Source organism: Ochlerotatus camptorhynchus, unplaced genomic scaffold, assembly GCF_037179485.1.
Source record: "Ochlerotatus camptorhynchus isolate MF236.1 unplaced genomic scaffold, CSIRO-AGI_Acam_v1.1 ptg000023l, whole genome shotgun sequence".
Lineage (NCBI taxonomy): Eukaryota > Metazoa > Arthropoda > Insecta > Diptera > Culicidae > Ochlerotatus > Ochlerotatus camptorhynchus.
In genome coordinates, this window is record NW_027040515.1 from 2,040,571 (window position 1) to 2,053,258 (window position 12,688).

Genomic DNA, 12,688 nt, shown 5'->3' on the forward strand with positions numbered 1-12,688 from the left:
GCTGGTCGGTTGAGTCATTCAAATATATGTATACGAGCACTTATTGGGCCTGATGGCGCTGTTGACCGGCAGCAGCTGAAACAGCAAATGTAACGCAACGCAAATCATACCTGGCCCTCTCACAAGAGGAGATCGTACGTGCTCGGGAGCCGGCAAACACAGCATAATCCGATTGAACACGTGCGTCAATTGGTATCAGCCGAAAATTAAAATCGATCCTTTCATTCCTTGACGTTGGTGGGTAATTTCATCCTCAGTACAAAGTCGAATAATAATTATTATGCATGCACTGATAATAAGGGAGCAAGGGGATTTTCCTTTTCTTGTGAAGAAGGTTTTAAGTACGATTTACCTAGGGGAGCAGCTATATTGGACATGCTCCTGTTTTGACCACGTTTTGGCGTCGTTCACTGAAGTTTTTTAGATGTGCTTAAAGATGTGTATAAAGAGAGAACGAAAGAGAGAGAAAAGGATTAGTAATTTTCATTTAATTCCACTACCTTACTTGCTTATTCTTAACAGATACGCGTATTTCGTCTACAATGTGTAGACTTCTTCAGTATCTTGTACTAATAGGTACTCGATGTATTATATACAATTACATTTTAAGTTTGAGGTTTTGAGTTCTGTTGAGATTGTTGTTTCAAATCATATTTATCGGGGTACACATACATATCACCGACAAACCGCACGAAGATTGTGATTCAATCGTTTTTTTTCTGAAATGTGTGTATTGCGAATATTTTCTAAAAATTTTCTTTCATCGGATTAGTTGTGCGCCTGGCAGTTACGCGCAGCCCTGTTCAGGTTGTGCGCAGCCAATAAGAAAAGAATTCCAACGTCAAAATAATCATCAGCTGATCGTACTGGTTGTTTATTTTGGAAGCAGCAAAAATAAATTCTCCTCAAATTTTTCATCTTTTTATTTGATTAGCGGTAAGTTCCATGTTGTTTTGCTTAATAATCAAAGTGAGTTAAACATTCACTGATTTTAGATGCACCAGATTCAGCAAGCTGTGTTTAAGCGGCATGCTTCTGCCAACACGAAATATCACGCCCTGTACGGATTCTTTTTTCTGCGTTTATCCAAACCTCAACTAGCGGAAATTTATGGGAAGACTCCAGTTATCATTGGCAACTGGATCCGGCAGTCTCAGGACAGCGACTTAATGACTCGGAAGGAGAGAACAAAAGTCTACCTGCAGTTTAATGACGAGAAACGCCACAGTGGCTTGGTTTTTCGGCATCCAGAAGTTAACTCGCTGTGGATACTAGACGGTGCACGAATCCATTGCGACCGTCGCATAACCGAATATCTACGATCACTTGGCATTTACATCGTATTCCTCCCCCCGTACACACCATTCTTTAACCCTATAGAGTTTATTTGCGTTTATTGTAAAAAGAAATTGCAGAGAAATTACGTAGAAAACAGTCGTCAAACCTTAACCACAATTTCCGCGACATTGAATTCCTTCGGTCATTTTGATTGTTTTGGGTTTTTCGTAAATGTGGATATTTACCTGGGAGGAAATTTAATCCCGCCATTGGTTTGAATCAAAGTTTCCAGTCCATGGGGTTTGATCATCCGAATAATATGTAAAACAAATTTATAAAACAAGAGTTAATACCGTTTTAATTGATCCAGCACATATACTCACTCGTTAAAAGAAGATTTGCAGTTACGGTTACAGTTAAAAGAACGAAGGCTTCCTATAGGTGGTCCACGTCCAAACAATCAGTTACTTGATTGGCCAGTTCCTCTCCGAAGACATCCTCGCTTGTTTCCATGCTTACAGAGACATCGAATAGAATGGAATCATTTGTAGCTTGCATCGTGCGCAGTGTAGTTAAGCGAAGTTTCATTGCATTAACAAGAACGCAAACCTGATCCAACTTTTTCCACAACGTATCTAATTCCTCCTTAAATCCAGTATTCACGTGTTGAGCGATCCTAATGTCATTTCGCGTGCTTGACAAAACTTGCTGACTAGCAGAAGGTACCGTTTTGAACAGATGGATCAAGTGATGAGGAGGGCCTTGAAGTTTCAATCCATCCCGTTCCAGTGCATCCTTGGTAAAAAGGAACGAAGCCCACACTGCCCAGTTCACGTCTTGAGAGACATAGGGTCCCTTGTGCAAGTTTTTCAGCTCTGCAACCAGCACAGACACTGCTTGATTTGAAGCAGCGCCAGCTCTGTCCCTTTCCTCTGGCTTCAAGAGTTGAATCTTGAGGGTGTCGTACATGTTTGCCGAAGTAACTGACTCAGAGAAAACATAAACAAACGCGTTTATCTCCTTGTCCAAAAACTTTTGCATCTTTTCCGGCTTTTCGATAAACTGTGACGGCTTATATGTCCTCTTTGAAATTTTGTCCTGAAATGTGACGAATTTGTCGATTTCTTCGATAGATGGAGCCGTTGTCTCGGCCCAACGTGCGATCCTGGTCATCACCAACCCCAGCAGCTGCATCAAAGATCACTTCCCTTCTTATGTGATCTTCGCAAGAGTTCCATAGAAGTTCCATAACGTCTTGCACTGACTCACAGTTAATGTTTATTCAGCCTACCGATGGACCTTTCTTGTGCCCTTTGAAGTTCTTCGTTAAAATTTGAACGGTGAAACGGAACAGTTTTTTATCTTCCTTTTCCTCATCCTCGGAAACATCGAGAAATTCCCCCTCCTCATCGGCGAAATCGTGGTTCTCAAGTTCATCTATATCATAATCGATGGCCAACGGAACAAGCTTCGGTGATCCTGACGGTTCCACGTCGTCCATCGTAGGGAGCTGAATATTTTGATACGTGATGTTATCGTGCTATAAATCGCAATATGAAAAGTTAATTTAAATACCTGATCAGTAAAACAGCAGAAAAATAGAACAGAACACTTCAAAAAGGCAAACCAAACACAATTCTTTTACGCTTTTCTTCACACTAAACGAAAACAAGAATCAATCTTTACGTTTTTCCGTTGAAAGCGCTGACCCCAATGTCATATAAAACAGGTCCGGCAATGCAAATCAGTCATCTCTTCCATTGTTCCATTGATTTATGTAACAACAAGTGTGACGTTACACTAGTCGTTGTCGTTGCATTACCGGACCTGTTCTCTATTCGCGTTGACGGCACCGTCGAAAAATTTTCTCTTCCAGCAAATATAGACAGTTTCTTATGAGAATTTTCGGTGGAGTGAATGGATAGTACAAAGTTCGCCATGTTTCACGCACAGTCTGACGTTTGCTTATGGATTTTCTCATAGGAGTAAAGAGTTACAGAGTCGCCGTCAACGCCAATGGCACTAAAGTTGACATTTGCGCACAAGTGAATGACAGATTCGTGAAAAAGGGACAGATTTCTCGGGAAGCACAATATATTTACAATCTAACTCCCACTGACTGGCAGTGGCATTATGGATAGAATCCTCCTACAACCATCTTAGTTAGAAGGCGACAGCTCTATCGCAACTCCAAAAGCCCATTTCAAGAACGCAAGTATTCCGAAGCTATTTTCGTATACGATAAGCCCCGCTCCAATACATTTCAATGTGGGAATCATTAATAATGTACTGGAACTTTCAATCAAGCTGTATTGCTTGATTGACACGTATTTAATGAGTTGGAAATGTTTGTAGTATCACTAGTAAGTATGAAAATATTATAAAGGACAAAATGGAACGAACTCACCAAATCTGGCCTGATGTGTTAAAGTTCTGTCCAGTTAGAATCCGGAATCACTTATTGTGTTGCATCGACCCGGAAAGTGACCGCTGCAAGAATTATTTTACAGCGGTTTGTTTACCTAGGCGCCCATTTTCTGTGGTATAAATTTCACGGTGTTTCGTGCAGTGAGTCAAAAATTATTAAAGATGGAAGAGAGAAAAAATTCTGCACACCCACGTTGATAATCCAACGTGGTCCGCAATAAAAATCACAAAAACGTTGAAAATCGCCAAATCAACCGTGTATGATGTGCTGAACCGTTTCAGGGAGCGAAAGAGCGTGGATCGAGTGCCTCAAGGTAAGCGTCGTTGTGGAACATATGACCGCAAGCTGAACCAGAAGGTGTTGAGAACCGGCAGAGCAAACCCTGGACTATCAGATAATGAAATCGCACAAAAATACGCTGCTGCTCGCAGTACCGTTCGAAGAATTCGTTTGCGAACAGGATATCGTTCTTATCAAGCCAGCAAGCAACCAAACAGAACGTTGAAGCAAAGTTTCGTCACCAAAACTCGAGCTCGGAAATTTTACCAGCAGGTTTTGACGAAGTACCAAGCTCATCGACGATGAAACCTACGTCAAAATGGATTTCGGACAGCTTCCTGGCCAAAAATTCTACATGGCGACGGCACGAGGAGATGGACAAATTTGCAAAAAACTGATGATTTGGCAAGGGATATGCAGCTGCGGAGCAAAGACCATTAAAGTGTTCGTGACGAATAAGACGATGGACTCGAAGCTGTACAAGGAATAATGCCTCAAAAACCGCGTTCTACCTTTCACTAAAGCCCATAAAGGTCCCGTGAAGTTTTGGCCAGATTTGGCGAGTTGCCACTACAGCCGGGAAGTCATCCAGTGGTACCGCGATAATAACGTAGACTTCATCGATAAAAACATAAATCCACCCAACTGCCCGCAGTTCCGGCCCATCGAGAGATTTTGGGCAATAATGAAGCGGAAGCTTAAGAAAAGTGGAAAAACGGCTCGGGACGCGATTCAGATGACCAAAATGTGGAACAAATGTGCCGGAAGTTGACTCCGGAGGTGTGCAGCGTTTGATGGGAGGAATAAAGAATTTTCATTAGAAACGAAGAGAAATGATTTGTATCAATGTTTTTTCCTAAAAGTACAGTGAATTACCTTTGTTTTGATGTATTAACCTTATTTGTACGTCAACCCGTTACCGAGATACAGATGATTTTATTATTCCGGATGCTAAATGGACATAGCTTTAGAGGGGTAGTCGCAATTGTAGGCGGTTCGCTTCACGGGGTAATCCGGTTTATGGTAGAGCTTGCACGGAATGAACCGAATGTAGTCTTGAAACACCTCTTGGCCGTCCGACACAATCCGCACACTGTGGAACTTGAATCAGGAAGTTCAAGTATCCGTCCGTCACCTTTACAGATAAGAAAAAATCCGGAACTACTCAAAACCCAAAAATTTGACGGAAGGGATATTTTTTCGCTTCCATCTACAAGCACGACAAGCACAGCACTCTTCGATCTCTCATTCAATCGTTTTTCTGAGGTATGGCCAACATAAGAAACTATGGCCAATACTGGTGCACTTACCCTATAATACATAAATCAAACTTAACTTAAAAACTTCTTCATGACTTCATGAAAAAAAAACTCCGGCTACTCCCGGACTACTACTTCCACCGGATGATTTTTGCCAACTTCTCCTGGAAGTTTATTTCGACTTTCCACAGAAGTGCATCTTTTTTCCTTGATTTGTTCTTGATCGACCCATCATCTCATGGACCGGGGACCAACAGCTTTGCTTCCCTTCCGAAGGAGGGCGTGATCAGAGATTCTATGCCTCAGAAAATCCCGACGGCGCGCCGACTGGGATTGAACCTGCTGCATGGCAAAGGTTTTCGAGCGGATGGTCAACCGACGACTGAAGCAGTTTCTCGAGTCTGGCGGCTTTCTAGACCATCGCCAACACGCATTCCGGCAAGGCCACGGTACATGCGTGTTAGGAGAGCTCCTCAAGGATGCTAAGGCTAATGGTCTCCATACGGAGTTGGTTTCCCTGGACATTGCGAAAGCCTTCAACCATACATGGACGCCCGCGGTACTGACGCAACTCGTCAGCTGGGACCTTAGCGGCCATATCATCAATTTCGTCCAATATTTCCTGACTGGCAGATCCTTCCGAGTCTCGGTAGGTAATACCAAATCCCGCACTTTCTGCGAGGAAACCGGCGTTCCCCAAGGTTCTGTGATCGCTGTCACTTTGTTCCTGGTAGCCATGAACGGTTATCAGCGAACATCTACATTTTCGTGTACGCAGACGACGTGCTAATCGTAGCCACAGGTCAAACCCAAGCAGGGGTTTCCGCCGTAGCCAGATGGGCCGCTTCGAAAGGTTTTCAGCTGTCTGCTGGAAAGAGCGCTAGGTGCCACGTTTGCCAGTATCGACATCGGGTCTGCGGACCTCCCATAAAGATCGGTAATCAAGCTATCCCATTGAAGAAAACGGTGAAACTGCTGGAGGTTGTCATTGACCGGTCGCTGAGTTTTGACCAGCATCTTCAAGGGGTCTAGGCCAGCTGTCGCAGCAGGATCAACCTCATCCGCACGATCTCTCGTCTCCACCGGTCCAACAACAGAGAAGTACATTTCCGTGTTGCCCGGGCCATCGTAGACAGCCGGCTGATGTATGGACTGGAGCTGACCTGCATCGCTGCCGAAAAAGCAATACAAATACTCGCTCCGGTGTACAATAGCTACACGCGCATCATCTCCGGTCTCCTACCCTCGACGCCAGCCGATGCCAGCTGTGTCGAAGCCGGAACTCACCCTTTCCGGTACCGCATCTACGCAGCCATTGCCAACAAAGCCGCTGCATTTTCAGCAAGGGGGACAGAGTTCTCCGTACAATCGCCAACGCAGAGCTCCCCCCAGTGGCCAAGATTCACTGATACGGAGATAAGAGTTGGCAATCAGAAGTTCAGAGCCGGGGACAATTCCGTAGCCCTTAGGAGATCGGCAGCAGAGCTGACCGGTTTGTACCCAAACTACATGCATCGTTACACGGACGGGTCAAGATCTAGAGCTGGAGTCGGAATGGGAATCGCTGGTGACATTTCCCCAACGAGTAGAAGTCTGCCAAAACAATGTTCGATGTTCTCGGCAGAAGCAGCGGCTATTCTTCATGCCGTCACGGTTCATGCGGATCGCCCAATCCTGATCCTGTCGGACTCCCACAGTGCTATTCAGGCCCTTTCGTCGGAGGACCCGGTCCACCCCTGGATCCAGGGCATCTTGAAGATTGCGCCACCAAACACTACATACGCATGGATTCCCGGACACTGCGGGATCCCAGGGAACATCGAGGCGGACAACCTATCCGGGTCAGGCCCATCGGGTTCTCGATACTCGCACAAGGTACCGTTGCAGGACGTAAAGAGATGGATCACTTGCACAGAGCGGACAGCGTGGGCAACGGAATGGTTCAGTGCCAGACTTCCGTTTATTAGAAAAATTAAAGGTGACATCGGAAAGTGGACGGACCTTGCAAACCTGCGAGATCAGAGGATTTTTACAGACTCCGGACAGGGAACTCCCTAATCTCACAAGATTTCAGCGGAGGACCTTTCAGGAAGACCTGTGAGTTCTGCCATACAACTCAAGAAGCTGTACTGCGTTTTTTGAAGGCGGCGAAGCTATACTCAGGGCTGGTAGCGATCACTGCTGTCAAAAATAGTGATTTTAGTGACCAGTTGACCAGTTGATTTTAGTGACTTATAGTTGTAAAAATAGTGACTAAAAAGTGACCTAAGAGAAAATAAATGTTCGTTGTTTATGACTTATGCAATAAGTATCTCATAAACACTTATGTACGATATGAACCTTGAAAGCGAAATATTCAATAGACTGCAAAAACCTGGAAAACCGGGAATTTTATTTTTCTTAAACTATTGGCTTACTAAGTATATTTTAAAGAAAAAAAAAATGAATTTTAAAATACAAGCATTTAATTTTACTCGTTATTTTCTTTCACACTTTGAACTTTATATTTCCACTGTGGACTAATCTTTAGTAACAAATAAATTCAAAAAAACAAAGGCTTGAAATGTTTTTTTTTAACATGGATATTTCCTAGAAATTTCAAATTTGAACTCGGTCTGGACTTAAAAGCTATAATACATCAAGAAATTTTCAAGAACCTGGTTTGAAAATCCATGCACAGTTTTAAAAGCTCGTGGAATTTGAATATAATTTCTAAATACCTCATTTCAAGAAAGTTCTGGGGAAAAAAATCTTTCAGAAAAAACATCAAATGCAATCTGCTTTTAAGGTAGTTCTGAGGAATTTTAGATTTCTTGTGAAGCCTGATAGTTTTGAGTAGAATTCCAAGAAACCCTGACTTGAATTAACAGCAAAGTTTAATGTAAACTCTGAAAATTTCTGAGGAGCATAACTCCTTCAGAGCAAAATTCCAAGGGCCTTCTGAGGATAATTTTGTGTTTGTTGGATAAAACGAATCTAGAGTATAAGTCCTTGGAATCTTTTTTGAAAATACTAAAATGAGGATTGCAATTAAATCTGAGAATAACTCCAGAACATCTTCAAAGGAATTCGGAAAATAAATTCAGAAGAGTTCGCCAAACAAATTATGAGAAGAAATCGAGGGAATTTGTGAGGAGAAATGCCAATGAATTCTTAGGAGATTTACAATGTGAGTAGAATTCCAACGGAAGGAGTGAGATTCAAAAGGAAATCTGAAATGAATTCAAGGAAAACTAAAAGAAAATTGAATTTGGAGGATAGCTTTATTGAAATGTTGCGGAATATTTCAATGGAAATCAGAATGGACTTTTCGGAGGTCGTCTGAACTACTTGAAAGTGCCCATTTTTTTCCTGAAGTTAATGAAACTGCCTTGGAGTTCTTTTGTAGTTTGCTCCTTTAAACGTTCAACAATTAGCTGAGGTTATCTAAACTTCTTTAAAATTTATGTGACTTCTCTAATGTTAACGGAACTGCTCTGAGGTTCTTTGTTCTTTTCTGAAATTCTCAAAACTTCTCTAAAGTTTTTGCAGTTCTTATGAACCTTGTTGTACTGCGCTGAATTTAATTGAACCACCCTAACAAATTTAAGCTTCAGTGAACTTCTGGACGTATGCGAAGACCTCAATTAATTTTTAAACGTCTCTGAAGTTATCTGAAAATCTGGGATTTGCTATAAATTTCCCACTAATTTCTGAAACTAATGGAACTGGCCTCCCCAATTTTTGAAGCTTACTAAACTTCTTTAAAATACTGCCGCATTTTACTAATGTTCAAAAAAATTCCTGAAGTTCGCGGATCTCTCCTTAAGCTCCATAGATTTCTCCACTGTCCTTCTGTGAAGTTTTCGAAATTTTTCGAAATTTCTGGAATTTTTGTGCTCCCGCAATGTTTATGGAATTAGAACGAAATAATTAATATAATTCTATGATTTTCACTGAAGTTCTCAAGATTTTTTTTGAAGTTCATGAAACTTACCTTAAATTATCGATACTAATTTAAAACTTTTCAAAAGTCTAGACGTCTAGACTGTTCTGCCTAAACGATTATTAAATTTCCGTAAAGTTCTCTAAACTGCCCTGAATTTTTAGTATTTTTTAAGAATCCGCAATTTTACTGAAATTAAATGATTTGCCTTGAAGATTCGACCATTTCACTCAAGTATTTTTTTTTTTTTTTTTTTTTTTTATTGGTATCAAGCTGGAGCTGCGTGACAGCTTAATTTTCAAGACTTGACCCATTTGAATAAATTTTGCTTCTATCTTTGACAATACAGCAGAAGGACTAGCCTATGTTGGCCGCTTGAACACTGGATTCCGTATGTATTGTTTCAAGATAGTTATAGAAAAAATGCTGTGACGTGTGCGCGTAGATACATCCGCGTAGTAAACCGATTGAATAAGTAAATCCGTTTCGAACGAAATATCTAAATTATGTAAGTTACGAAAACCGCGCGAATTCCGAAAGCCGTGCGAGACAACCGAAGCGAGAAAAAAAAGGCTTATTATCATTTAAAGAGTGCCACCAAAATAAATGTGATAGCCTATGTTGGCAAGTTGATTAATTTTGGTTTCCTCCTTAGATATTCTACTTATTTACTACTGAGCTTTGTATCAAATTAGTTAATTTAAAGAACGTATCAATCATTTCAAGATTTCGCGACCGCACCGAACAAATTCTATAAGCTCAAAAGCGTTTGACAAGCTCTACCGAATTGCGTATCACTTCTGCGTAAGCTCCGTAGACGTAGGCGCGTTGAATCCGACAGTCGGCAAAGGTTTAACCTGTACCAACACCGCTTAAGGAACGACCTCGAGTCAGTGAAACCGTTTATAGTTAAACATCTAAATTACGTAAGATACGAAAATCGCGCAAATTGTGAACGCCACGCGAAACAACCGTAGAGAAAAAAAACAACTTATTATCACTTAAAGAGTGCCACCAAAATAAATGTGATAGCCTATGTTGGCAAGTTGATAAATTTTGGTTTCCTCCCTAAATATTCTACTTATTTTACTGTTGAGCTTTGTTTCAATTTAGTTATTTTACCGCACGTATCAATCATTTCAAGATTTCGCGACCGTACCGAACAAATTCTATACTACAGAAGCTCAAAAAAAAAAAAAAAAAACTTTTGGTGAGCTCTACCGCATTGCAAATCACTTCTGCGTAAGCTCCGTAGACGTAGGCGCGTTGATTCCGAAAGCCGCGAAAAGTTAAACATGCATCAGTACCACATAAGATCGATTTTACGTATGGTTTAGTTCATAGATTAACATTGATTGCTGTTTACAAATGTAAGTACTTGAACACTAAGAAATAAGTTAACTCAAATGCTTTAATCGCATATATAAGAGATTTCGCGTATTGAGAGAATTATATAGTAATCGAGTACAACAAACTCAGGGGAATACAATACCTCCAAAAGTTTAAAAGCTAATAACTGTCACATAACTCTACTTTTACTTTTTTCCTAAACTATTCCTTTCCTTGTTAATCTGCTAAATGCTATTGGTCTGCCTGCGTTTTCTTTTTTTTTAATTCAATACTAAATAAGAAGATTTATTCTACAACTATAAAGGTTAGTTGCCTCCCTAAGCGGACCCCCCGCATCCTAATTCTTTTGTTAATCTACTTAATGTCATTAGACTTTCTGAAGTTTCTTATTTAAGTTCATTTGATGATTATGATATCTCATTAGTCTAATTTAATAAATTATTAAAAGCTCTAATTCACCTAATCAAGCATAACCCATGCTTTATTAAGTACCTGCACTTGTGCTTGTAATCTAAAATTAAACGTGTTTCAAGTACTTTTGATTTTGACCTATACCTATTTATTATATCTTAGTTCGACCCAGGTGACACCCTCAAGTGACTAAAATGCTTCATTTTGAAGTTAGTTTCCTAGCTGATTTTAAATTATATAGGGTATATGCTCCAACTACGCTCACACGTTTCCACTATGTCGTCCCACAAAATTACGTATGGATATATCACAATAGAAGCACGCAACAGTGGAAATCCCGAGCCATAGTTCAAACATTTATCCCAAATCAAAATGAAGCACATATAAGATTAGTTACAACACCATGTACAAAAATGATGTTTAAAATTGTTCCCTGAGTAATACTTCAATGAAAACAACAATGAAAGCTTGTCACGCAAGTAGAAGGAGTACCGTTGGGCACTTTCTGAAATATTTCAATAGTATAATTCCCTTGCAAACCCAAATAAATCTATCTGCGTAAAAATAAATAAAATAAGAGTGATTTGCGGCAAAACCCGCCAGTATCACACCCAACGTCAGTGCCTATACGTAAGCGTACCACGACGCGGCTCTCAATAAAAGGAGTAACAAGTGTGATACTATCACTGCTGGACTAGATCTTTTGTTCTCTCATGCAGTGGTTTATCAGAGAGGGGAAGCTCAGTAATCCTCATTGCCTGCCCATGGCGCCATTCTATCGCGGCATGAGCCAGCAACGTCGGCCACAAACCCACCGTCTCCAACACTCCACTAGCATGAAATTAAGCCCGCCCACCAACAGCAAGGTGCAAAAACTAGCCAAGGGGAGGGGACCATTTCACTCAAGTATTATAACCAATATAAATGCTCACTAATTTTCCCTGAATTTATCTATGGTTACCTGAAGTTCCCTAAATTTGTTTAATAATCCGGCAATTTTCTTATACATATTCGTAATTCCCTGACGCTTCTGACGTTTTTGGATCAATCATAGAATTCATGGAATACTTCATCTTTCCACGGAACTTCTTGTAAGTCTCTGCAAATTTGCTTAAATTAATGGGATTATTCTGAAGCTATCTGATCGTCCTTGAAGTACACTGGAGTCGCTTTTTACGCGGGTGATACGTCCCGCGTAAATTCCGGAATCCGCGTAAATTCCGAAATCCGCGTAAAAAAACCGCGTTAAAAAAGACCGTGTAAAAAAAAACCGCGTAAAAAGCGACTCTAGTGTATAACGATATACCGCGTTAATTCTGAAATCCGCGTAAAAAAACCGTGTAAATTCCGAAATCCGCGTAAAAAAAAACCGCGTAAAAAAACCGTGTAAAAAAACACCGCGTAAAAAGCGACTCCAGTGTACTCAGAACTTCGCTAAATATCATGAAACTATCTAAAAGTATCTAAATCTACAAGATGTTCCTTGGAATTTCTTGAAGATATCACTGCTTGCTAAAAGTTGTCGGATTTTTTTTTTAATTAATGGAATTTCGTTGATTTTCTTTAATAAATTTAGCTAAATTTTCGCAATTATTTACGTTCTTGAAATCTCCATGATATAACACGCTTAAAATACTCTCACGATTTCACGTTTTATCACGTTCCAGAAATTCTCTCACAGCTATGCTGAAGATCCCGCTGAGTTTCTCGCAACTTCTTTAAGGTTTTTACAATTACCCTGAAATTATTTCAACTGCC

The 12,688-nt window shown here is 40.6% G+C and overlaps 1 pseudogene; it reads right to left on the bottom strand.

Annotated features, from left to right (window-relative positions):
* Window positions 1-1,713: 1,713 nt before the first annotated feature.
* Window positions 1,714-2,779, bottom strand: LOC135706498 (uncharacterized; annotated as a pseudogene).
* Between the last annotated feature and the right edge of the window lie 9,909 nt (window positions 2,780-12,688).